This window comes from Zophobas morio, unplaced genomic scaffold (genome assembly GCF_036711695.1).
Source record: "Zophobas morio isolate AGI-343-1 ecotype UQ-CSIRO unplaced genomic scaffold, CSIRO_AGI_Zmor_V1 ptg000141l, whole genome shotgun sequence".
In the NCBI taxonomy this organism is placed as follows: domain Eukaryota; kingdom Metazoa; phylum Arthropoda; class Insecta; order Coleoptera; family Tenebrionidae; genus Zophobas; species Zophobas morio.
In genome coordinates, this window is record NW_026972245.1 from 264,508 (window position 1) to 289,624 (window position 25,117).

The window sequence follows — 25,117 nt, forward strand, 5'->3', positions numbered from 1 at the left end:
TTCAATTTGCGTATTCTGTATACAGGATGACTCATTAAGTGGGCGGTCCTTGATATCGCGTTAATTATTTGACATAGAAAATACGTAAAAGCCAAAGTTATACGGTTCTTTAGGAAGCATACATTAAAATTGATTTCGAATGTACACAGTAGGACATTTTTGAGGCTTAGCACATTACTTGATTTTTTCAATAGAATAGGTACATATATACTTTTAAATATTCTCATTAGCCCGCGTCTAGGTTTTACAACCAATGTTTATTTTTGAAATTCTGACGCGACGTTGCGTTATTCCAACGCCATTGTTTGGCAAAGCAATGTTTAAAAAAATCTCAATGTAATCTAATGTTACGAGTTACGTTGCAATATTTTATGCAGAGATAAACAAATGTACTCGCTTTATTATGGCATTTATTAGATACGATTTTAGTATGCGGAGTATTTATAAAACATATCTAAAACTTCATAATATTCAAATATCGATATCAAGATTGTTTTCAAATAGAATACCTGTATTTTATTATCGTATCTGACACTATTTTTTGTTCGTTCCTTCGATGTGTCAGTGTGTCTTTTAAAAAGTAAAACATCTCAAAAATTAGTTAATACAGAAAATATTTGAGAAAACAGAAACAGAATGATAATATGCAGTAATAAAATACGGGGTGTCCTGAGGAAACTCAAATATAAATATTTAAAGATCTAATAATTAAAAAATCTTTTACAAATACTCTATATGAGAAGATGTAATTTTAGTATATACCACAACAAAGAGTGTACCTTTTTTATGTCTCCACAAAATATTTAATCGCAGATTTTAGAAAGAACCCTATTGCGTTTTTGTCACGGCTAAAAAATTTCAAGAAAACTGAAATAACCTGCCAACGTAGCAATGGAATTGTAAATAGATTGTGGATATAAAGTCTAAAACGAGATAAATTAGAATATCTAAAAATATATAGGATGCACCATTTGAAAATACTAATTTGTCTGTTGCTCCTGAAAAATAGAACACTCTGTGTAGGTGAAAGTAATTTGCGTGTATGGTCCTCAAAAAACCGTACAACTTCCCTGTAGCTTCTGATAACTGATAACTAATGAGTAGAGTCCGAAATTTATGAGATTTGCATAATGATGACTGTTCATACTACACCTAAATGCTTTCGGATCTAGGCCAATTCGGTTAATAGGAATTGATTGACGCATATTAAATTTTGCATATTTTGCATGTATCAATATTTTTCACATATTTTCGTATCTTTTGCATATTTTCACATATTCTGCCAATTTTTAGATTTTCGAAGCATAACGCGAACTTTTTATTGCAAGTGTCGGCGCTTTTAACTTCTAAAGGTCGAAATCTATATACAAGATAATGTCTTTGGTTAAATCTCGAAAATTGTCAAAAACAATCGAAAATTTCAAAATGGGGTGTATTGAAAAATTGAGTTTTTAAAAAAGTTGCTTAAAAAATCCCAAACAATTCTCAGATATACATACATTTTAAAAGGAACTAGCCCCGCCCACCCACCCTCTCTTTTATTAGAGGGCATGTCATTTGCCAAAATCCGTCTTATTTTAGCAGGTACTAGCCCCGCTCACCCGCCCTCTCTGTTCTTAGAGGTATCTCATCTGCCAAAATCAGTTTTATCTTAGCAGGTATTAGCCCCGGCCGCCCACCCTCTCTTTTTTAGAGGCTGTGTCATTTGCTATAATCGATCTTATTTTAGCCCGGCCACCTACCTTCTATTTTATTAGAAGGATCACGTTTGTCAAAATCAGTATTATCTTAGCAACTACTAAGTTTAACTTTTTCTTACAGCGTTCTAACTTGGCATTAAAAAAGTAAAGGGAAATGTAGGACAACTTATAAATAAAAAGTTTAAGGAAGTACTAGAAAAGAATCAAGGTTATATTTTGTTATCAAAGGTAGCTAAAATACATAATGGAGGTTCTAGTATTGAGGTTAACAGCACGAAATTTAATTAGCGCTCTTGTTTGCACCCATTACATCAGTGGATGTAGACAGGAGTTTCTTTACCTATAAACAAATTTTGTCTGATAGGTAACGTAATTTTTTAATTGAAAACATTGAATAACATATATACTCAGGATCACGAAGCAATGCGTACACGTCATGGATGACGTAGATCCGTTACCAACACTAAATCAAAAATACGCACCGCAATACGTGGCAATACGGATCAAAATCGATCAACTTGGGGGAAATTATATTGGTACGACTGATAGCGAAACATATGCTAAAGTTTTATCGATTTCACAAGTGTCATTGGTGTCAACTTTGGTTATGTTGTGTTATTGTTTGATTTTTCGCGTTTTTCTACTTTTCTGCTCGTGTAATCGTATCAGTTCTTTTCAGAACTATAACAGTTCTTTTTAGAACTCCAAGTTAACTGTCCTGTACCGTGGTACGTGTCGCTTGCTTGAACGTAAACATTCCACCATGCCGAAGCCCTTGCACAAAGATGTAAAGCAAATGGATGATAATTTAGTGGGCTATTTTGTTAAAGAACGCGATAGCGGGGGACCTCTTTTACCACTAACAGCTGTTCAAGACATAAGTAGGTGTATTTTATTACAATTAGTAATGCAGTCACATTGTACAGAGGGTTGCTGCTGCTCTGGGTGTATGTGTGCGAACAGTGAACTCCGTGGTACAACAAATAAAAACCGGAGAAGGTGTACATTCTCCCAAGAAATAGAGACCCCCGAACAAAGCAAGTGTGTGATATTAGCACTTCGGAGCAGTGTGCTATTCGAGAGTGCTTATATGGAATGGTCGAAAAAAGTATGAATTTGATGCGCACGCCTTATGGATACTAACGATTATTTTACAGAAATACATGTTACATGCAGATACAAGCAATGGATTTATTGATGAAGCAGCGCTGGCATTTTCTTCTAATACAAAAAATCCAGAAATGAATCAACAGAATTTTCTCAAGTGGTTTCAATTGCTTATGAATCTTGAAGAACCATCACTGATTATTATAGACAATGCAAGCTACCACAGTACCCTTGCAAACAAATGTCCCAGTGGTTCATGGAAAAAAGCAGAAATTCGTGAATGGCTTTAACAAGATGACATAAGTTCAGATTCACAGCTGTTAAAAACGGAACTTCTTCATTTGGTTGCACAGTAATGCATATTCTATTCTCTATCGTTTCATTTAAAATATCATGTTTTTCAGAAATAAACCTCCAAAAACGTATGTTGCCGTGAATTGGGCCAACAGAGTGGCCATAGAGTATTGCGATTGCCGCCATATCATTGTGTGTTTAACCCTATAGAAAATATTTGGGGAATTACTACAAATTTTTATTCCAAACACATTGGGCGTGATGGTTATGGTTAAAAAAATTCCGTGGAAATGTGGAAAGAAGCGTTAGCAGATGTCACGCCCACAATGTGGAAAAATACTGTTGACCATATGAATAAAATAATACGGGAGTGGTGGGAACGGGAATTAGTATTTGACCGTGAAGAGATTGTGCCGTTTATAATCGACATTAACGAAGATTCAGATTATAGTTTTCGTGATTATGACAGTGAAGATTCTAATACTGCAGAGGGCATTCAGCCACTGTAACATGTAGGTTATTTTCCATTACCATCCTAATTGATTGTACTAGCGGCATGTTCTGCTGATGTCTTTTATAATCACACTATCACTTCACTGGCCAAATATACAAATCACTGGTCAGACGACGACGTTGTGCAACATGCATACTTATTATTGTTTATACTTTACTTTTGTAACTATTCCATGTCAATAAAGTAACTTATTCTGTAGATGTGACGTGCCTATTGTGGCATTGAAGACGGTCAGCATATTTCTCTAACTTGAATACTGTCACAACTGTTCAATGCTGTCTGTTTGAGATGGATGTTAACATCCTCGTTGGTAGCTTTAAGTACAAAATGAAGCCTTGTACCACCAAGTATGTGTTTAACACCCAATTGTCAGCAGTTTTTACCAGCAGTCAATGCAAAAATGAACGTTCTTAAAGCCAGTCATTCACGTTCCAACGCCGGGGTACGATTGTATTGGATACAACTGCTGTACAATTCTGCTGACATGTCCGAAGAAAATGGACTTTTATACCTGCTTTCACGGTTTATATAACGTACACTGTCCACACGATCACATTTCCATCCAATACAACACGATTGTACTGCTGCAGACAGACTTGTTCACCAACCGTCCACATCCACCCGATTTGCTTGTCGCATACACAGACGTTCAAAAACACTTCGATTTCGTCATATCCTACACAATTGTACCGCGGCGTTGGAACGTGAGTGGCAGGCTTCAGTGACTACGAACACGTGAAAGGGGTTACAGTCATGATCTTTCCTGTGCCTGAGTTTGCAGTTCATAGCATCTATGCAGCCTGCAGCATGCCCTTGTGTGCTGAAACACTGCAAGTGTAGCTTATTTCTTAACTGTTGCTTCACACTAAACGGTCTTCTCATGCTAAAATCATAAATAGAACAAACCAAAACAATAACAAGCCGACATGTTTGTTGACAGTTTTCAAACCGATTCATTTGTATGATAAACGTGGTAGACGCATGACGTCATACAGAGTCCGTGACGTGTACGCATTGCTTCGTGATCCTGACTATAGTTGCAAGTTATAAGTTATAATATTAATGCCGACATTTAAGTGTTTTTTGATGTATCATTGTACCCGTTTTTTTTACAAATATTTTTTTTTGTAAAATAAAGTTTTTAAAATATGGCACAATATTGTTTTAAATTAAACCTATAAGACTTATGGATACACTACCAGTTTATTGTATGCTCAATAAAAAAAAGTAGAAAATGTATGCATATTTTTATAAAAAATTTTCATATTTTCGTAAAATTAAAACATATTTTCTTATTTTTTCTGCACATATATACACATATTTTGGCAAAATTTCGTGTATAAAATTCCGGACTCTACTAATCTAGGTATCAAGGAGCGCAAGCTTAGTCACTTTCTGTGTAGAAACTTATATGTATGTATATTTTCAAACCTAAGATTTCAAAGCATTCGGCTTTGTAGTTTTTGATTTAATGTATCTAATATTTATTTTTTTGTATTTATTTTATTAATAACAAAATTTTGAGGAGATGGCGTGAACATTCTTGATTTGACCAGTAAAATATATAAATTGCTTCATTCGTTAATTTTTTTGAGCCTTCGCTAATAAGTTATTATGCCATTGGCACGACGTTCACAAGTTACAAAGTTATGCGTCCGTCTTTTATAAGTACAATGTTCAGAATTTACAAACCATGGTGTTTCTTTTCACATTTAAGAGTTAAAATAAATGAATACCGAATAGAAAATCGTACATCATTTTAAAGTACAACGTTCGTCCACACTGCTAATGTATGGTATATGGTAAATAAATAATAGTTTAAAAAACTAAAAAAACACGCTTTTATTGCTAATCGAACTAAAAACTAGAAAATAATTTTTAATGACAGAGTTTAATATTACAGTAGTAGAAGATCAAACAATCAACCATAATAAATCACCTCAAATTAAAATTATAATAAAATTTAAGTTATTAACAGAATAATTCAATTCAGAGTAAAAAGCGTGGGGTGCTTGATATTTTAAATATTACAATCATTCTATTGGCAACTATCTATGAGAGGATAGTTATGAACCGCAGTAAAATGCACCCCACGCTTTTTACTCTGAATTGAATTATTCTGTTAATAACTTAAATTTTATTATAATTTTAATTTGAGGTGATTTATTATGATTGATTGTTTGATCTTCTACTACTGTAATATTAAACTCTGTCATTAAAAATTATTTTCTAGTTTTTAGTTCGATTAGCAATAAAAGCGTGTTTTTTTAGTTTTTTAAACTATTATTTATTTTTCATTTTTTAGTCTGCGACAAATTCATAAATTGGGGAATTAATTACTTATTTAGATTTTTCTAGAAAGAACCACTCAGTGGTCTCCGTAGGATCGAGGATCCTGGCGGTCCTAATAAGGATAATGGGAAACTGTTATCAAATTATTGCATTGTCATCGATCCTTGAGACGTGTGCAAAGTTTCAAGATGATCAGACTTTTAGAAACCGATGAAAATTAAGCTCAAAGATTCCGTTACATACATACATAGATACAACCCAAGCTAATAAAAGCGTGATAAAAATCCTAACGTTTGTGTAAAGTTACCTAGACAAACTTTCCCTTAGTTAAAAAGAAATAGGTATCGACTGTTAAAATACATGGAAAGGGGTATGCTATGCGTATCAATAAAATACATTGCCTAATTCATAATTTTTTTTGAGTTATCCTCTATAAGTAATCCTAAAAAATATTTATACATTTATAATATGATAAAATTTTAAGATGATGTCTTCATTCGTTTTGTTGGAGATATACGGATAAATTATGATTAACATGCTCGTGACAACCTTAAAAAGTTGCAAGATTTCAAACCATTGGGTTTTGCAGTTTCAAAGTTAATTTGCAAAATGTTACTAAATTTTGATGTTTTTTTAATCTTTATGAATAGGCTGAAAACTTAACAGGGATTCATAAACCACAAGTGGATTTTATAAAATCTAACTTTCAGTATTGTAAATTTTGGAGATGACGTTATCGCATTGGTGGTGGAAATGGAGAGGCAAATTTTGGTTGGCGTTTTACTATCTAGAATCTACATGCTATTCCTAATATACATACAAAATTTGACAGCAATCGGTCGAGTAGTTTCAGAGATTATCTGTGGAACAAAAAACGACATAAACGACAGAGGGACAGACGGCAACGGGAGATCATTTTTTTCGGGTTCTATGGATCATGAAACGTCGAGAAAACATGAAAGTAACAATTCGTCCAATGGATCCTCTTCCTTAGATTACACCCGAGAAGTAGAAATCAAAGCTGATTCATAAACCTGAAGCACATATAGAAATGTGTTACTTTACAAAATTTAAATAATATTTAATTTGTAAAATTTTGAGATAACTAGACAAATTTTGTTAGTCATCTACACGAAATTCCAAAAATACATATAAAAGTTTATATCAAAATTTATTTAAATCAGTTCAGTAGTTTCGCAGATTATTTGTCATATATATATCGACATAGCTAGAGAGCAGACGGACAGACAAATTTTATAAAATAACCTACTTCTAAATTTGCGGTTTCTGAACCAGTCTTGAATTTTTATCCTTAACGTCTAGATTTTTGGAAAAAATTAAAATTTTCTCACAATTTACAACTTATCCATGAAACTGCAAAACACGAATTCTCGGAAATCTTGCAAATGTTTCAAAGGTATCGTAAGTAAAATTGATGAGGTCATCGTCATTGCCGAATAAATCATAACTATCTAAAATATGCAAAACATTATGAGTCTATACTTGCAGTTTATCAATGCGTTTATATTTATTAGAATAGAGGTCACATGGCTAGAGTTTGTTATGAACAACTCCTCTGAAACATACGCAAAGCATGCGTATTTATTAGCACTTGAACACTCTATACAAATGATTATTTTAATTTGTAGGGTGTCTTCATAAGAAAATCATTTATTTTTTAAATTTTTCGAGAAGGCAGATAGGTTGGATTGTGCTTTAGGGGCGCGGGAAGCTCTGTCCAACGCCTTGTGTGCAGCTTTTTGTGCACCATTTTTTTATTATTCAGGATTAACCAAAGTCTCGGAATTGATAATGTGCATTAAAACTGATTAGAATATGAAGTTAATTCTTCAATATTGAAGTTTAGTATTGCTAAAATTTGTTCTTCAGTGGATTTCCAACAACGTGCCATCACGCTTATGTGTGATTTTTTTTAACACTCCGTGTAGTACAAAATAAAGAATTTATTAATGATATCTTGAGTATTTTTCTCTACTTCGTTTTTTAAAAATTATTAATTTTGGATTATTTCCCGGTAAACCGGAAGTGCAAAAAAATTGAAATGTCATAAATAAGTGTTTTACACTGTATCATGTACAGGATGTCTCAGACGAAACTACGTGCCTTACATCTTTTCTTGACAACAAATATAAATAAATTCTGTGACCGCTGTTGTTTTTAACTTCAAAGGGGAAGCTTAATTTACTATACAAATCCCTATTTTTTTAAATTGCACCGTATATTATATTTTTTTACGGATTTTAATATACAGTAAAGTAGAGATTGCAGTGATATAAAACACTTATATGTGTTGTATTAGTTCCGATCATATGCGTAAATAACTCTTTTTCAAAACAGTTTGAAACAAAATAGTACTTTATTTCACTCGTCTTGGGTTTTTTCATATTTAGAAATATTTTTTTATCGATTAGAAATAAAATAATATATTTATATTATTGGATTCGCAATTGAATCGTCTGTTAAAATCCTTTCAAAAATATATACCTTGCAATTTAAAAAAATTGAGATTTGCGTCACCCGCCAAAACCAATTATGTATGTGGTCTTATTTGTAATGTTCTGAATTAAACTTTCAAACTAAAACAATAGCGTTTACCAAATTTCAATTTCTCTCCGTTCTGAGGATATGAGGCCCTGGATTTTATTTGGGACACCTCAGAGCACACCTACTAAAAAAAGTTGATACGAAAAAGATAACGGCGTTCTGGAAATTTTGACCAATCGTATATAGGTATGCCTTACTTCCTTTAAAAAATAAAAGCCAACGATGACACAGCAATTATGTTATGTTACACAATACTCAGGCGTTGGCATGAATGTATTTGTCTTATCATATTTATTTGAGTTTCCTTATTCAGCAAACAATGCAACAAAATTACTGCGTTGCAAGAGAAATGAGACATGTTGAAAATTGTGATATTGAAACGCTATAGTTACGAGTATAATAGTTCGTAAAAATTTACTTTTGCCCTAAAATGTTTTAGGAGGCGAGAGTGCAGTTACGAGCACCGACGCTCGTGAAATTTTTATCAAATGGGTAACCTTTATTTTAAACAATACATTTTTCTGCAGTGTTTCTATTTAAAATATTGCGTAACACTCCCAGCTGTGCAGCTGTGTTGCCACTATCAAGCACAGACAGCGCGGGAGGAATAACAAAAAATGCGATAGTGCGAAGGAGTGCGAACGAAGTCGATTAAGCGGGTGCTGCACCGACAATAATTTGCGATTGATGTCATTGGCAAATTAATTTGCGTTAAATTGAGTTGTGTTAAGTACAGTGGTGCAGTAAAGTTTTTCAACTTCTTATGTGTTGTGTGTGCAACATGAATACGGAACAGGCACGTGTTATGTTGATTGAAAAAATGAAAATTATTCAAGAACAAAAAGAGCATTCAGGATTTATTCGCATTGAGCCTCTTCTGCATAAGAATTACCAGGAGCATCGGCGAGGACTGAAGAAAATGTTGGTATCAGAGGAGGCCAAGACCAGGTAAATTTATTTTTAATGTTTGCACGTAACGGTATGATCCAAAGTTTTCATCTAATTGTAAAAGGGAGGCTGTAAGTGGTGCATGTAGGATATGATAGAGGCAGAAAGACAATGTTTATTGGAAACGCTTATTAATCGCTGCCTCCCTTTATGTAAAGACATTTAAGTCAGACGTTATTTTCATGGAACTTGTTGCAGAGTGGACGGTGAATTCACGTTCCAATTATTTTACATCGATAGATGCATTTCTGTTAATTTAAACAGCATCAATTTTAAAGTTCGCAAAATAAATTCAGTAAAAGTTGCCAGTTCCTAATTTATCTTGTAAAGAAATCTTTCATTCTTTGAAATTACGATTAACACGGCAAAAAGCAATTCGTTACATGGTTTGTTATATAAATTATAAAATTTTGTTCAGCAATTTCCACAATTTTTTTATTTCGCATGCGTAAATTTTAAAAAATAGTAAAAAATTATTTAGACAGAACTTTCCTCACCTATTATGAAATTGGATTCTGCGAATTTTATTTTTTCATGACAACGCCTATAAGTAAAAAGAAATGTATGCACTGTTGAAATTGCGAGTAAGGAAGGATACTTGGTGTATGTTTCAAGTGAGTTTTTCATAATAAAATTATGTGCTAACACTGCTAACGTCATGAAGTTTGTTGCAAAGTTGTATCAATTTGGATAGGTACCAGGGTTCAACAAAATCGGATTTTTTTCAATAAAATTAAATTCAATGTTCACTTTACGGTCACGATTTTTTTGGGCCATTTTACTTTTTCACTTATCTGGAATTAAAATTCAAAATGTAGAAGACATTGGTCTAAGGTTATTTAGTCAGAAATTTATCGGCCCAAGATGTACATTACAATATAATTCAGTTTTTTCCAAAAATTATAAAATTCCATTTTGCGAATTTTATTTTTGTGGCAGCGCCGAAAGTTATAATAAAGATCTTTGAAATTTTGCAATGTTTTAAGGCTATAAAGAGCATAAAAAATTTTGAGTCAAAATATATTTGCTTCTCCCCTCCAAAAAATTGATGACGTCAGCTCAAAAGTTTGCCGAACAATCCTATCTAAAATGTACAAACCATGATGAGTCTCTTCTTGTAATTTCTCATTCGATTTATATTTTTTGGATTTGCATATACAGGATGACTCAAAAAATTTTATGAATCCGCATATTTATTTTATTGATTTAATCAGGAACTATAAAACCTAGTGCTTTGAAATCGTGGAAATGTTTTAAATTTATCATAAGCATGGTAAATTTTTGATCAAAATATATTTGCTCATCTCCCTAAAAAATGGACGACGACACCCCAAAATTTTGCTGAATAAATCCTATCTAAAATGTACAAAATATGATGGGTCTCTTCTTGTGATTTGTCATTCCATTAATATTTTTTGGATTTGCATATACAGGGTGACCCAAAAAATTAATGAATGGGTAAATTTATTTCATTTGATTTAATCAGGAACTACAGAACCGAATGCTTTGAAATCTTGCAAATGTTTTAAGGTTTTAAAGAGCATAATAAATGTTTAGTAAAAATATGTTTGCTTATCACCTCCAAAAAATTGATGACGTCACCCCAAAATTTTGCTGAATAAATCCTATCTAAAATGTACAAAATATGATGGGTCTCTTGCGATTTATTATTCCATTCATATTTTTTGGATTTGCATATACTGGGTGACCCAAAAAATTTATGAATGGGTAAATATATTTCATTGATTTAATCAGGAACTACACCGAATGCTTTGAAATCTTGCAAATGTTTTAAGGTTCTAAAGAGCATAATAAATGTTTAGTAAAAATATGTTTGCTTATCACCTCCAAAAAATTGATGACGTCACCCCAAAATTTTGCTGAATAAATCCTATCTATCAGGTACAAAATATGATGGGTCTCTTCTTGTGGTTTATCATTCCATTTATATTTTTTGGATTTGCGTATACAGGATGACCCAAAAAAATTAATGAATGCGTGAATTGATTTTATTGATTTAATCAGGAACTGCAGAACCGAATGCTTTGAAGTTTTGCAAATGTTTTAAGGTTATAAAGAGCATAAGAAATTTTTAGTCAAAATATATTTGCTTATCCCTGCCAAAAAATTGATGACGTCAGCTCAAAATTTTGCCGAATTATCCTATCGAAAATATACAAAATACGATGAGTCTCTTCTTGTAATTTATCATTCCGTTCATATTTTTTGGATCTGGTGATATACAGGTTAACTCAAAAAATTTAATGAGCGCGCAAATTTATTTTGTTGATTTAATCAAGAACTACAAAACCGAATGCTTTGCAATCTAATGCAAAAAAAAACATAATAGGCATGCAGTCGTCACGTTTCCGACAGCGAGAGAAGTACTGTCTAAACTCTTTAGACCAATTTTTTTGTATTGTTTTAACTTTTTTTTTTCAAAAACCTATTTATAGCAAAATATAAGGATGGACTAACATGTCGTAGATGTAAAAGCATACTGTTTTGTACATTGTGAATAGGAAACACTCTTGGAATAATTAATTTTGTTGATAATATTTGTTAGTGTAAGTTAATCGGTTTTCTTAAAAAAATTACTGTTTCAGCTTCTAAATACACAATCCCGAATGAACAAAGTGGTCCTTATGCCGATCGAAAGCTAAGTGAGGATGATTGTTATAATATACCCACGGACTACAGCAGGAGTAGCAGCGACGAGATTTCTGAAAGCCCACCCTTGACAAGAGTATCATTAAGACTTCAATTAAAACCTAGAAAACAAGGAAAGAAAGAATTCCTAAAAGATGTAAAGAGGTAAAATAAAATTTTTAAAATATGTAATCACATATTGCAATACTTTATAAAATGTTTATAAAAAATACGTAGTACAAATATATTTTGTAATTTCAGATGCGTGAATACCACCCCAAAGTACAAAAAGTTTGTCAAGAAAAAGATTCGGAATGGAAAGAAGATTATTGACGTTTCGTCGACAAGTAGATGATCGAATGTACAGTTGACAATGTAGTCCAAAACGAAAGATAACTGTTAGGACCTCACATATACGAGAAACACACAATTTCGTAACTTGCCCTAACTGGAAGTACCTAATAGTGAAGCTGACGATTTGGAGAAATTTCGTGGAAAATTTTTAGAACTACAAGGGTATATTCAATCTGAGGATTATGATTTGAAAGATGTTACAGAATTTTGACGAAGACATATTAGCGAAAGAATTATTATGTAAGTATTGACTCAGAAGTTTAAGATCTAACAGATGATTTAAACATTTAGATAACATGTAAGGCTATAATTTTTTTTATTTTTTATGGTTGGGTTTTTGCATTTTTTATTGAAAGTTATTGAAATTGTATCGTTGTATCATGTAGGCACTGTTTTTATAACTTTATTTCGTTGTCGTCTCGCTGTAGGTTCCATTAGTTTAGTAGCTCTAAAAATTTTGAATGTCATGTTTCAAAAATTAACGAATTAGGTCTACATTAATAATCAAACGATGTTATTATTTAGTGTGTCTTGATATTTCAAATAGTTAGGTAGTTAACAGCGCAAAAATGAGTCTCGTTAACATATTTCTTATATTCTATGAGGCAGTGATTTTGAATTAGGGCTCTTTAAATGTGCAGTCTGAAAAGTTTTTTTCATACAAACTTTTTACACCAAGTTAAAACAGATTTTACAATTTCAAATATTTCCTATTCGTAAATTTGTATTTGCATTAAAAAATATGCTTTTGATTTATATCTTTCAACGTGTTCATGTTTTCTCACTTGGTATTGATGCTGAGAAATCTGTAGAACATGGTGAATGCTTCAATTTTTTGCGACATAGTAAAAATGTTACGTGTCATTGTAATTTACTAAAAGTATTAGGGGAATAGGTAACAATAAATCTACGCAGTCAACGATATAAAAAAGTGTCTACATAATATGAGATGTTATTGTTATTGTTTCTAATAGAATCTTATTATTTAGCGGAAAAATCACCACTTCTTGATGTAGTAGTCGCAGGATCAAGGAAAACGGTACAAAAAAAAACAAGCATACAGAACACCAACAAAACAAGTAATGACAAGAAATTAAGTAAAGAAACAGAGTCTATTACAATGCTGATACTAGAACATTCCCAAGTAGAAACACCACATAAAAAGCCAAGAAATTCTCGAGGAAAACCAAGAATTCCGTCAACGAAACAACTTGAAGCAATAGTTTCTAATCCCTCTAAAAGGCAAAAATTAACGTAAGAAACTACTCTATTGCAAACAGTTTTTAAAACTTGATAGAAAACAAAAAAATATCCACTTTAAATTTCTGTATAACGAAACTAGTTCCTGTAAAGTATGATTAACCTCATTTCCTTTAACTTTTTTTTTGGAATTCCTGGGTATGTTTTTTATTTTGTGCCTTGATTATATATATTTTTAATATTCTTCAGTCGAGAACGTTTTTCAAACTGTTGTTAAAACTAAGTCGCCGTTTAATTTGATTCATTATCAAATTAAGGCCAGCTGCTAGGTCTTTTACATGTGATTTTCAGTACATATTCAGAAGGTAATATTTCCAATATTAATGGACGTATGGTCGTAAAATTTTAAATATAACATATCCACAACTTTCTCTACATAGCACAAGGTCAGTTTTTTTAAAAACAATTTAATCATCACCTTTTTTTAATGTAATTTATGCATTAACGTATCTTTCAAAATTAGTATCTCAATTAAGTATGGAAATTGCAGAACACTGTGTTCAACACTGTTTTCAGTTGATAAAACTCCATCGTACCAAATACGTTGGAAATGAAACAGTCAAAATAAGCTTGTGTAGTAGAAGCTTTTAGATGCTTCTTTTTCTGTATCTCAGTTCCAACAAAAAAAGTGGACGATATGTCTGGTACGATTTCTAAAGTTTGGTAAGAAAAAAACGGTGAAAACCGGGTTCCAAAATTTCCATATATAATTGAGATATTGATTTTTTAAAACACGTGAAAGTTTCAACAATATCTATTGTTCGTTCAGTTGAGAAAGTTTTTCAAGCTGTTCGTAAAAGTAGGTCATTGTATAGTTGCATTCAGTATCGAATTAACTGGAAATATTTATTTAGGTACCTTTAGTTTTTTGGAATTAAGTATATTTTTTTTGTCTTCTACTTTAATTTTTTGTAATAAAGTAGAAAAAGAATATTGTGCAATTGAATTCAGTAGAGATAGATATGTACGTAGTGTTAGTTTTTTTTTTTAATTTTATTTTTTACCTTAATCATTTTCTTAATATTCTTTAGTTGTAGGCCCATTTCGCCCTGGTTCACAAAAATTGTAGTTATATAGTAAAAACAAAAAAAATAAAAATAAAATGTTATGACAGTGATTGCTTTTTATTGCAGTATCAAACTTTGAAAATTGTAAATTTTCCCGAGTTAAATATTTGATATAGAGCTTATATCATAGTTACAAAATAGCATAGTGCCAAACTATGTGTATTGTGAGCTGCAGAAGTTTGTTCGGTTCTTTTTGAAATTCAGTATAGGGTACATTTATAAAGGCAACTTTTATTATAATATTTAAGTTATCTATTAAAAGTCAGGTACTTCTGTGAAAACTGATTCTTTGAACATGTTAAAAGTTCGTTTAATTTGAAAGACAATTCAACGCAGCCACAAACTAGCCGTAAGATGTGTATAATTTAGTTAAAATTGTAACTGAACATTTTTGTGGCAAATGAAATTACCCAATCCGAACTCAAGAGAAATGGGTTTTATTAAGGCCAAAAAGTTGTAGTTGTTCAACGTTTGGTAGTAGAATATTAACAACAATTTTAGAACAGTCCTTACAAAAACATATTAAAGATTTACGAAGATAGAGTAATAAAAAATTTTCAGTGTGTGCTTTTATTTATCTATTTAATTTTAAATAGTCGTTAAATATTGAAAAGTAATTCACTCTATTGGTGACTTTCATTTAAATTATGTTTAAAAGATATGGCTGTAAACATTGTAGTCGCTGTTTTCAATCTTCTTTAAGATCCTCCGAAAATTTCCTCGAATGTTGTCAGTGTTCGCGACTGTATTCATTTATTTAACTTTAAATGCAGTTTGTCAAAAGCTTCAGAACTCTCTTGATATACATCATATTGGATACAGTTTGTTAAATATTAAAATTACCCAAATCTGTGAAGTGAATGTCCTTTAACGTGTGTTTAAAAGATACAGTTGTGTAAAACTGCTTGCATAAAATATTAGCAGAAGTTCAAACCGTTGATAATACAGAGAGCAAACCAGTATGTCCACCTATGGGCACATAAGAGAAATGCAAACTCTAAAATCTTGCGAGAGCACACACCCGCAAGGGGTGAAGGGGGAACAAGGAGCATGCTCTTGTAAAGTAACCTACATCATTAATATTATTATTATTAATATTATTATTATCAATTTTTAACAAAATTTTCGAAATTTCACTTAATACATTTTCTTGCACATTTCGGGCCGCAGAAGCCATATCCGTTTTCATTTCTTCGATAACTTCAATGGTTTTCCCAGAATCGTCCTTTGAAATGTTCAAAAATATGCAAAATGACCTCAATTTTCTACCAATTTTCAACAAAATTTTCGAAATTTCACTTAATACATTTTCTTGTAGATTTCGGGCCGCAGAAGTCAAATCCGCTTTCACCTCTTCGATAACTACCTTGGTTTATCGAGAATCGTCCTTTGAAGTACATGGTCATAGTTACTTCCCCCCAGACAAATTTGCATTTTTCTCGCTTAATTGAAGATATCCGGCAAAAGCGAATAGGGAATCGTAATCCTGAGGAAATTCCGCGTCATATGATACCCCACCTAAGAATCATAGTTACTCCCACCGAAGAATCATAGTTACTCCCACCGAAGAATCATAGTTACTCCCACCGAAGAATCATAGTTACTCCCACCGAAGAATCATAGTTACTCCCACCGAAGAATCATAGTTACTCACACCGAAGAATCATAGTTACTCCCACCGAAGAATCATAGTTACTCCCACCGAAGAATCATAGTTACTAACATCGAAGAATCATAGTTACTCCCACCGAAGAATCATAGTTACTCCCACCGAAGAATCATAGTTACTCCCACCGAAGAATCATAGTTACTCCCACCGAAGAATCATAGTTACTCCCACCGAAGAATCATAGTTACTCCCACCGAAGAATCATAGTTACTAACATCGAAGAATCATAGTTACTCCCACCGAAGAATCATATTTACTCCCACCGAAGAATCATAGTTACTCCCACCGAAGAATCATAGTTACTCCCACCGAAGAATCATAGTTACTCCCACCGAAGAATCATAGTTACTCCCACCGAAGAATCATAGTTACTCCCACCGAAGAATCATAGTTACTAACACCGAAGAATCATAGTTACTCCCACCGAAGAATCATAGTTACTCCCACCGAAGAATCATAGTTACTCCCACCGAAGAATCATAGTTACTCCCACCGAAGAATCATAGTTACTCCCACCGAAGAATCATAGTTACTCCCACCGAAGAATCATAGTTACTCCCACCGAAGAATCATAGTTATTCCCACCGAAGAATCATAGTGACTCCCACCGAAGAATCATAGTTACTCCCACCTAAGAATCATAGTTACTTCCACCGAAGAATCATAGTTACTCCCACCGAAGAATCATAGTTACTCCCACCGAAGAATCATAGTTACTCCCACCGAAGAATCATAGTTACTAACACCGAAGAATCATAGTTACTCCCACCGAAGAATCATAGTTACTCCCACCGAAGAATCATAGTTACTCCCACCGAAGAATCATAGTTACTCCCACCGAAGAATCATAGTTACTCCCACCGAAGAATCATAGTTACTAACATCGAAGAATCATAGTTACTCCCACCGAAGAATCATATTTACTCCCACCGAAGAATCATAGTTACTCCCACCGAAGAATCATAGTTACTCCCACCGAAGAATCATAGTTACTCCCACCGAAGAATCATAGTTACTCCCACCGAAGAATCATAGTTACTCCCACCGAAGAATCATAGTTACTCCCACCGAAGAATCATAGTTACTCCCACCGAAGAATCATAGTTACTCCCACCGAAGAATCATAGTTACTCCCACCGAAGAATCATAGTTACTCGCACCGAAGAGTCATAGTTACTCCCACCGAAGAATCATAGTTACTCGCACCGAAGAATCATAGTTATTCCCACCGAAGAATCATAGTTACTCCCACCGAAGAATCATAGTTACTCCCACCGAAGGATCATAGTTACTCCCACCGAAGAATCATAGATATTCCCACCGAAAAATCATTGTTACTCCCACCGAAGAATCATAGTTACTCCCACCGAAGAATCATAGTTACTCCCACCGAAGAATCATAGTTACTCCCACCGAAGGATCATAGTTACTCCCACCGAAGGATCATAGTTACTCCCACCGAAGAATCATAGTTACTCCCACCAAAGAATCATAGTTACTCCCACCGAAGAATCATAGTTACTCCTACCGAAGAATCATAGTCACTCCCACCGAAGGATCATAGTTACTCCCACCGAAGAATCATTGTTACTCCCACCGAAGAATCATTGTTACTCCCACCGAAGAATCATAGTTACTCCCACCGAAGAATCATAGTTACTCCCACCGAAGAATCATAGATACTCCCACCGAAGAATCATAGTTACTCCCACCGAAGAATCATAGTTACTCCCACCGAAGAATCATAGTTACTCCCACCGAAGAATCATAGTTACTCCCACCAAAGAATCATAGTTACTCCCACCGAAGAATCATAGTTACTCCCACCGAAGAATCATAGTTACTCCCACCGAAGATTCATAGTTACTCCCACCGAAGAATCATACTTACTCCCACCGAAGAATCCTTGTTACTCCCACCGAAGAATCATAGTTACTCCCACCGAAGAATCATAGTTACTCCCACCGAAGAATCATAGTTACTCCCACCGAAGAATCATAGTTACTCCCACCGAAGAATCATAGTTACTCCCACCTAAGAATCATAGTTACTCCCACCGAAGAATCATAGTTACTCCCACCGAAGAATCATAGTTACTCCCACCGAAGAATCATAGTTACTCCCACCGAAGAATCATAGTTACTCCCACCGAAGAATCATAGTTACTCCCACCGAAGAATCATAGTTACGAACACCGCAGAATCATAGTTACTCCCACCGAAGAATCATAGTTACTCCCACCGAACAATCATAGTTACTCCCACCTAAGAATCATAGTTACTCCCACCGAAGAATCATAGTTACTCCCACCGAAGAATCATAGTTACTCCCACCGAAGAATCATAGTTACTCCTACCGAAGAATCATAGTTACTCCCACCGAAGAATCATAGTTACTCCCACCGAAGAATCATAGTTACTCCCACCGAAGTATCATAGTTACTCCCACCGAAGAATCATAGTTACTAACACCGAAGAATCATAGTTACTCCCACCGAAGAATCATAGTTACTCCCACCGAAGAATCATAGTTACTCCCACCGAAGAATCATAGTTACTCCCACCGAAGAATCATTGTTACTCCCACCGAAGAATCATAGTTACTCCCACCGAAGAATCATAGTTACTCCCACCGAAGATTCATAGTTACTCCCACCGAAGAATCATACTTACTCCCACCGAAGAATCCTAGTTACTCCCACCGAAGAATCATAGTTACTCCCACCGAAGAAGCATAGTTACTCCCACCGAAGAATCATAGTTACTCCCACCGAAGAATCATAGTTACTCCCACCGAAGAATCATAGTTACTCCCACCGAAGAATCATAGTTACTCCCACCGAAGAATCATAGTTACTCCCACCGAAGAATCATAGTTACTCCCACCGAAGAATCATAGTTACTCCCACCGAAAAATCATAGTTACTCCCACCGAAGAATCATAGTTACTCCCACCGAAGACTCATAGTTACTCCCCTCCAAAATTCTCCTTACCCTTTTTGCCCTTCTCTTCATTTTTGGTTTCTTTTTCGTTCTTTTCCGTCCTTTTTCGTCCCTTTTATCCTTTTTCGTCCTTCTTCGTCCTTTTTCGCCGTTTTATGTCCTTTTTCGACTTTTTTCGTCCTCTTTCGTCCATCTTCGTCCTTTTTCGTCCTTAGTATCCTTTTTCGTCCTTTTTCGCCACAGTAGTCATATCCGTTTTCATTTATTCGATAACTTCAATGGTTTTCCCAGAATCATCCTTTGAAATATTCAAAAATATGCAAAATGACCTCAATTTCCCATCAATTTTTAACAAAATTTTCGAAATTTCACTTAATACATTTTCTTGCACATTTCGGGCCGCAGAAGCCATATCCGTTTTCATTTCTTCGATAACTTCAAGGGTTTTCCCAGAATCGTCCTTTGAAATATTCAAAAATATGCAAAATGACCTCAATTTCCCATCAATTTTTAACAAAATTTTCGAAATTTCACTTAATACATTTTCTTGCACATTTCGGGCCGCAGAAGCCATATCCGTTTTCATTTCTTCGATAACTTCAATGGTTTTCCCAGAATCGTCCTTTGAAATGTTCAAAAATATGCAAAATGACCTCAATTTTCTACCAATTTTCAACAAAATTTTCGAAATTTCACTTAATACATTTTCTTGTAGATTTCGGGCCGCAGAAGTCAAATCCGCTTTCACCTCTTCGATAACTACCTTGGTTTATCGAGAATCGTCCTTTGAAGTACATAGTCATAGTTACTTCCCCCCAGACAAATTTGCATTTTTCTCGCTTAATTGAAGATATCCGGCAAAAGCGAATAGGGAATCGTAATCCTGAGGAAATTCCGCGTCATATGATACCCCACCTAAGAATCATAGTTACTCCCACCGAAGAATCATAGTTACTCCCACCGAAGAATCATAGTTACTCCCACCGAAGAATCATAGTTACTCCCACCGAAGAATCATAGTTACTCCCACCGAAGAATCATAGTTACTCACACCGAAGAATCATAGTTACTCCCACCGAAGAATCATAGTTACTCCCACCGAAGAATCATAGTTACTAACATCGAAGAATCATAGTTACTCCCACCGAAGAATCATAGTTACTCCCACCGAAGAATCATAGTTACTCCCACCGAAGAATCATAGTTACTCCCACCGAAGAATCATAGTTACTCCCACCGAAGAATCATAGTTACTCCCACCGAAGAATCATAGTTACTAACATCGAAGAATCATAGTTACTCCCACCGAAGAATCATATTTACTCCCACCGAAGAATCATAGTTACTCCCACCGAAGAATCATAGTTACTCCCACCGAAGAATCATAGTTACTCCCACCGAAGAATCATAGTTACTCCCACCGAAGAATCATAGTTACTCCCACCGAAGAATCATAGTTACTAACACCGAAGAATCATAGTTACTCCCACCGAAGAATCATAGTTACTCCCACCGAAGAATCATAGTTACTCCCACCGAAGAATCATAGTTACTCCCACCGAAGAATCATAGTTACTCCCACCGAAAAATCATAGTTACTCCCACCGAAGAATCATAGTTACTCCCACCGAAGAATCATAGTTACTCCCACCGAAGAATCATAGTGACTCCCACCGAAGAATCATAGTTACTCCCACCTAAGAATCATAGTTACTTCCACCAAAGAATCATAGTTACTCCCACCGAAGAATCATAGTTACTCCCACCGAAGAATCATAGTTACTCCCACCGAAGAATCATAGTTACTAACACCGAAGAATCATAGTTACTCCCACCGAAGAATCATAGTTACTCCCACCGAAGAATCATAGTTACTCCCACCGAAGAATCATAGTTACTCCCACCGAAGAATCATAGTTACTCCCACCGAAGAATCATAGTTACTAACATCGAAGAATCATAGTTACTCCCACCGAAGAATCATATTTACTCCCACCGAAGAATCATAGTTACTCCCACCGAAGAATCATAGTTACTCCCACCGAAGAATCATAGTTACTCCCACCGAAGAATCATAGTTACTCCCACCGAAGAATCATAGTTACTCCCACCGAAGAATCATAGTTACTCCCACCGAAGAATCATAGTTACTAACATCGAAGAATCATAGTTACTCCCACCGAAGAATCATATTTACTCCCACCGAAGAATCATAGTTACTCCCACCGAAGAATCATAGTTACTCCCACCGAAAAATCATAGTTCCTGCCACCGAAGAATTATAGTTACTCCCACCGAAGAGTCATAGTTACTCCGACCGAAGAATCATAGTTACTCCCACCGAAGAATCATAGTTACTCCCACCGAAGAATCATTGTTACTCCCACCGAAGAATCATAGTTACTCCCACCGAAGAATCATAGTTACTCCCACCGAAGAATCATAGTTACTCCCACCGAAGAATCATAGTTACTCCCACCGAAGAATCATATTTACTCCCACCGAAGAATCATAGTTACTCCCACCGAAAAATCATAGTTACTGCCACCGAAGAATCATAGTTACTCCCACCGAAGAGTCATAGTTACTCCCACCGAAGAATCATAGTTACTCCCACCGAAGAATCATAGTTACTCCCACCGAAGAATCATTGTTACTCCCACCGAAGAATCATAGTTACTCCCACCGAAGAATCATAGTTACTCCCACCGAAGAATCATAGTTACTCCCACCGAAGAATCATAGTTACTCCCACCGAAGAATCATAGTTACTCCCACCGAAGAATCATAGTTACTCCCACCGAAGAATCATAGTTACTCCCACCGAAGAATCATAGTTACTCCCACCGAAGAATCATAGTTACTCCCACCGAAGAATCATAGTTACTCCCACCGAAGAATCATAGTTACTCCCACCGAAGAATCATAGTTACTCCCACCGAAGAATCATAGTTACTCCCACCGAAGAATCATAGTTACTCCCACCGAAGAATCATAGTTACTCCCACCGAAGAATCATAGTTACTAACATCGAAGAATCATAGTTACTCCCACCGAAGAATCATATTTACTCCCACCGAAGAATCATAGTTACTCCCACCGAAGAATCATAGTTACTCCCACCGAAAAATCATAGTTCCTGCCACCGAAGAATTATAGTTACTCCCACCGAAGAGTCATAGTTACTCCGACCGAAGAATCATAGTTACTCCCACCGAAGAATCATAGTTACTCCCACCGAAGAATCATTGTTACTCCCACCGAAGAATCATAGTTACTCCCACCGAAGAATCATAGTTACTCCCACCGAAGAATCATAGTTACTCCCACCGAAGAATCATAGTTACTCCCACCGAAGAATCATATTTACTCCCACCGAAGAATCATAGTTACTCCCACCGAAAAATCATAGTTACTGCCACCGAAGAATCATAGTTACTCCCACCGAAGAGTCATAGTTACTCCCACCGAAGAATCATAGTTACTCCCACCGAAGAATCATAGTTACTCCCACCGAAGAATCATTGTTACTCCCACCGAAGAATCATAGTTACTCCCACCGAAGAATCATAGTTACTCCCACCGAAGAATCATAGTTACTCCCACCGAAGAATCATAGTTACTCCCACCGAAGAATCATAGTTACTCCCACCGAAGAATCATAGTTACTCCCACCGAAGAATCATAGTTACTCCCACCGAAGAATCATAGTTACTCCCACCGAAGAATCATAGTTACTCCCACCGAAGAATCATAGTTACTCCCACCGAAGAATCATAGTTACTCCCACCGAAGAATCATAGTTACTCCCACCATAGAATCATAGTTACTCCCACCGAAGAATCATAGTTACTCCCACCGAAGAATCATAGTTACTCCCACCGAAGAATCATAGTTACCCCCACCGAAGAATCATAGTTACTCCCACCGAAGAATCATAGTTACTCCCACCGAAGAATCATAGTTACTCCCACCGAAGAATCATAGTTACTCCCACCGAAGAATCATAGTTACTCCCACCGAAGAATCATAGTTACTCCCACCGAAGAATCATAGTTACTCCCACCGAAGAATCATAGTTACTCCCACCGAAGAATCATAGTTACTCCCACCGAAGAATCATAGTTACTCCCACCGAAGAATCATTGTTACTCCCACCGAAGAATCATAGTTACTCCCACCGAAGAATCATAGTTACTCCCACCGAAGAATCATAGTTACTCCCACCGAAGAATCATAGTTACTCCCACCGAAGAATCATAGTTACTCCCACCGAAGTATCATAGTTACTCCCACCGAAGAATCATAGTAACTCCCACCGAAAAATCATAATTACTCCCACCGAAGAATCATAATTACTCCCACCGAAGAATCATAGTTACTCCCACCGAAGAATCATAGTTACTCCCACCGAAGGATCATAGTTACTCCCACCGAAGAATCATAGTTACTCCCACCGAAGAATCATAGTTACTCCCACCGAAGAATCATAGTTACTCCCACCGAAGAATCATAGTTACTCCCACCGAAGAATCATAGTTACTCCCACCGAAGAATCATAGTTACTCCCACCGAAGAATCATAGTTACTCCCACCGAAGAAACATAGTTACTCCCACCGAACAATCATAGTTACTCCCACCGAAGAATCATAGTTACTCCCACCGAAGAATCATAGTTACTCCCACCGAAGAATCATAGTTACTCCCACCGAAGAATCATAGTTACTCCCATCGAAGAATCATAGTTACTCCCACCGAAGAATCATAGTTACTCCCACCGAAGAATCATAGTTACTCCCACCGAAGAATCATAATTACTCCCACATAAGAATCATTGTTACTCCCACCGAAGAATCATAGTTACTCCCACCGAAGAATCATAGTTACTCCCACCGAAGAATCATAGTTACTCCCACCGAAGAATCATAGTTACTCCCACCGAAGAATCATAATTACTCCCACATAAGAATCATTGTTACTCCCACCGAAGAATCATAGTTACTCCCACCGAAGAATCATAGTTACTCCCACCGAAGGATCATAGTTACTCCCACCGAAGAATCATAGTTACTTCCACCGAAGAATCATAGTTACTCCCACCGAAGAATCATTGTTATTCCCCTCCAAAATTCTCTTTACCCTTTTTGCCCTTCTCTTCATTTTTGGTTTCTTTTACGTTCTTTTCCGTCCTTTTTCGTCCCTTTTATCCTTTTTCGTCCTTCTTCGTCCTTTTTCGCCGTTTTATGTCCTTTTTCGACTTTTTTCGTCCTCTTTCGTCCATCTTCGTCCTTTTTCGTTCTTAGTATCCTTTTTCGTCCTTTTTCGCCACAGTAGTCATATCCGTTTTCATTTCTTCGATAACTTCAATGGTTTTCCCAGAATCGTCCTTTGAAATGTTCAAAAATATGCAAAATGACCTCAATTTTCTACCAATTTTCAACAAAATGTTCGAAATTTCACTTAATACATTTTCTTGTAGATTTCGGGCCGCAGAAGTCAAATCCGCTTTCACCTCTTCGATAACTACCTTGGTTTATCGAGAATCGTCCTTTGAAATACATAGTCATAGTTACTTCCCCCCAGACTATTTTGCATTTTCCTCGCTTAATTGAAGAGATCCGGCAAAAGCGAATATGGAATCGTAATCCTGAGGAAATTCCGCGTCATATGATACCCCACCGAAGAATCATAGTTACTCCCACCGAAGAACCATAGTTACTCCCACCGAAGAATCATAGTTACTCCCACCGAAGAA

The 25,117-nt window shown here is 35.4% G+C and overlaps 2 long non-coding RNA genes across 2 annotated transcripts; both read left to right on the forward strand.

The window, feature by feature from the left end:
- The first annotated feature begins 2,227 nt into the window (after positions 1–2,227).
- On the forward strand, positions 2,228–3,773 carry LOC135145308 (uncharacterized). The gene is made up of 3 exons (XR_010283404.1): positions 2,228–2,808; positions 2,858–3,159; positions 3,212–3,773. It is a non-coding gene; the product is annotated as an uncharacterized LOC135145308 (long non-coding RNA).
- Positions 3,774–8,846: 5,073 nt separating this feature from the next.
- LOC135145307 (uncharacterized) lies at positions 8,847–14,616 on the forward strand. Its single transcript, XR_010283403.1, has 4 exons — positions 8,847–9,420; positions 12,027–12,234; positions 12,331–12,663; positions 13,413–14,616. It is a non-coding gene; the product is annotated as an uncharacterized LOC135145307 (long non-coding RNA).
- Positions 14,617–25,117: the final 10,501 nt, after the last annotated feature.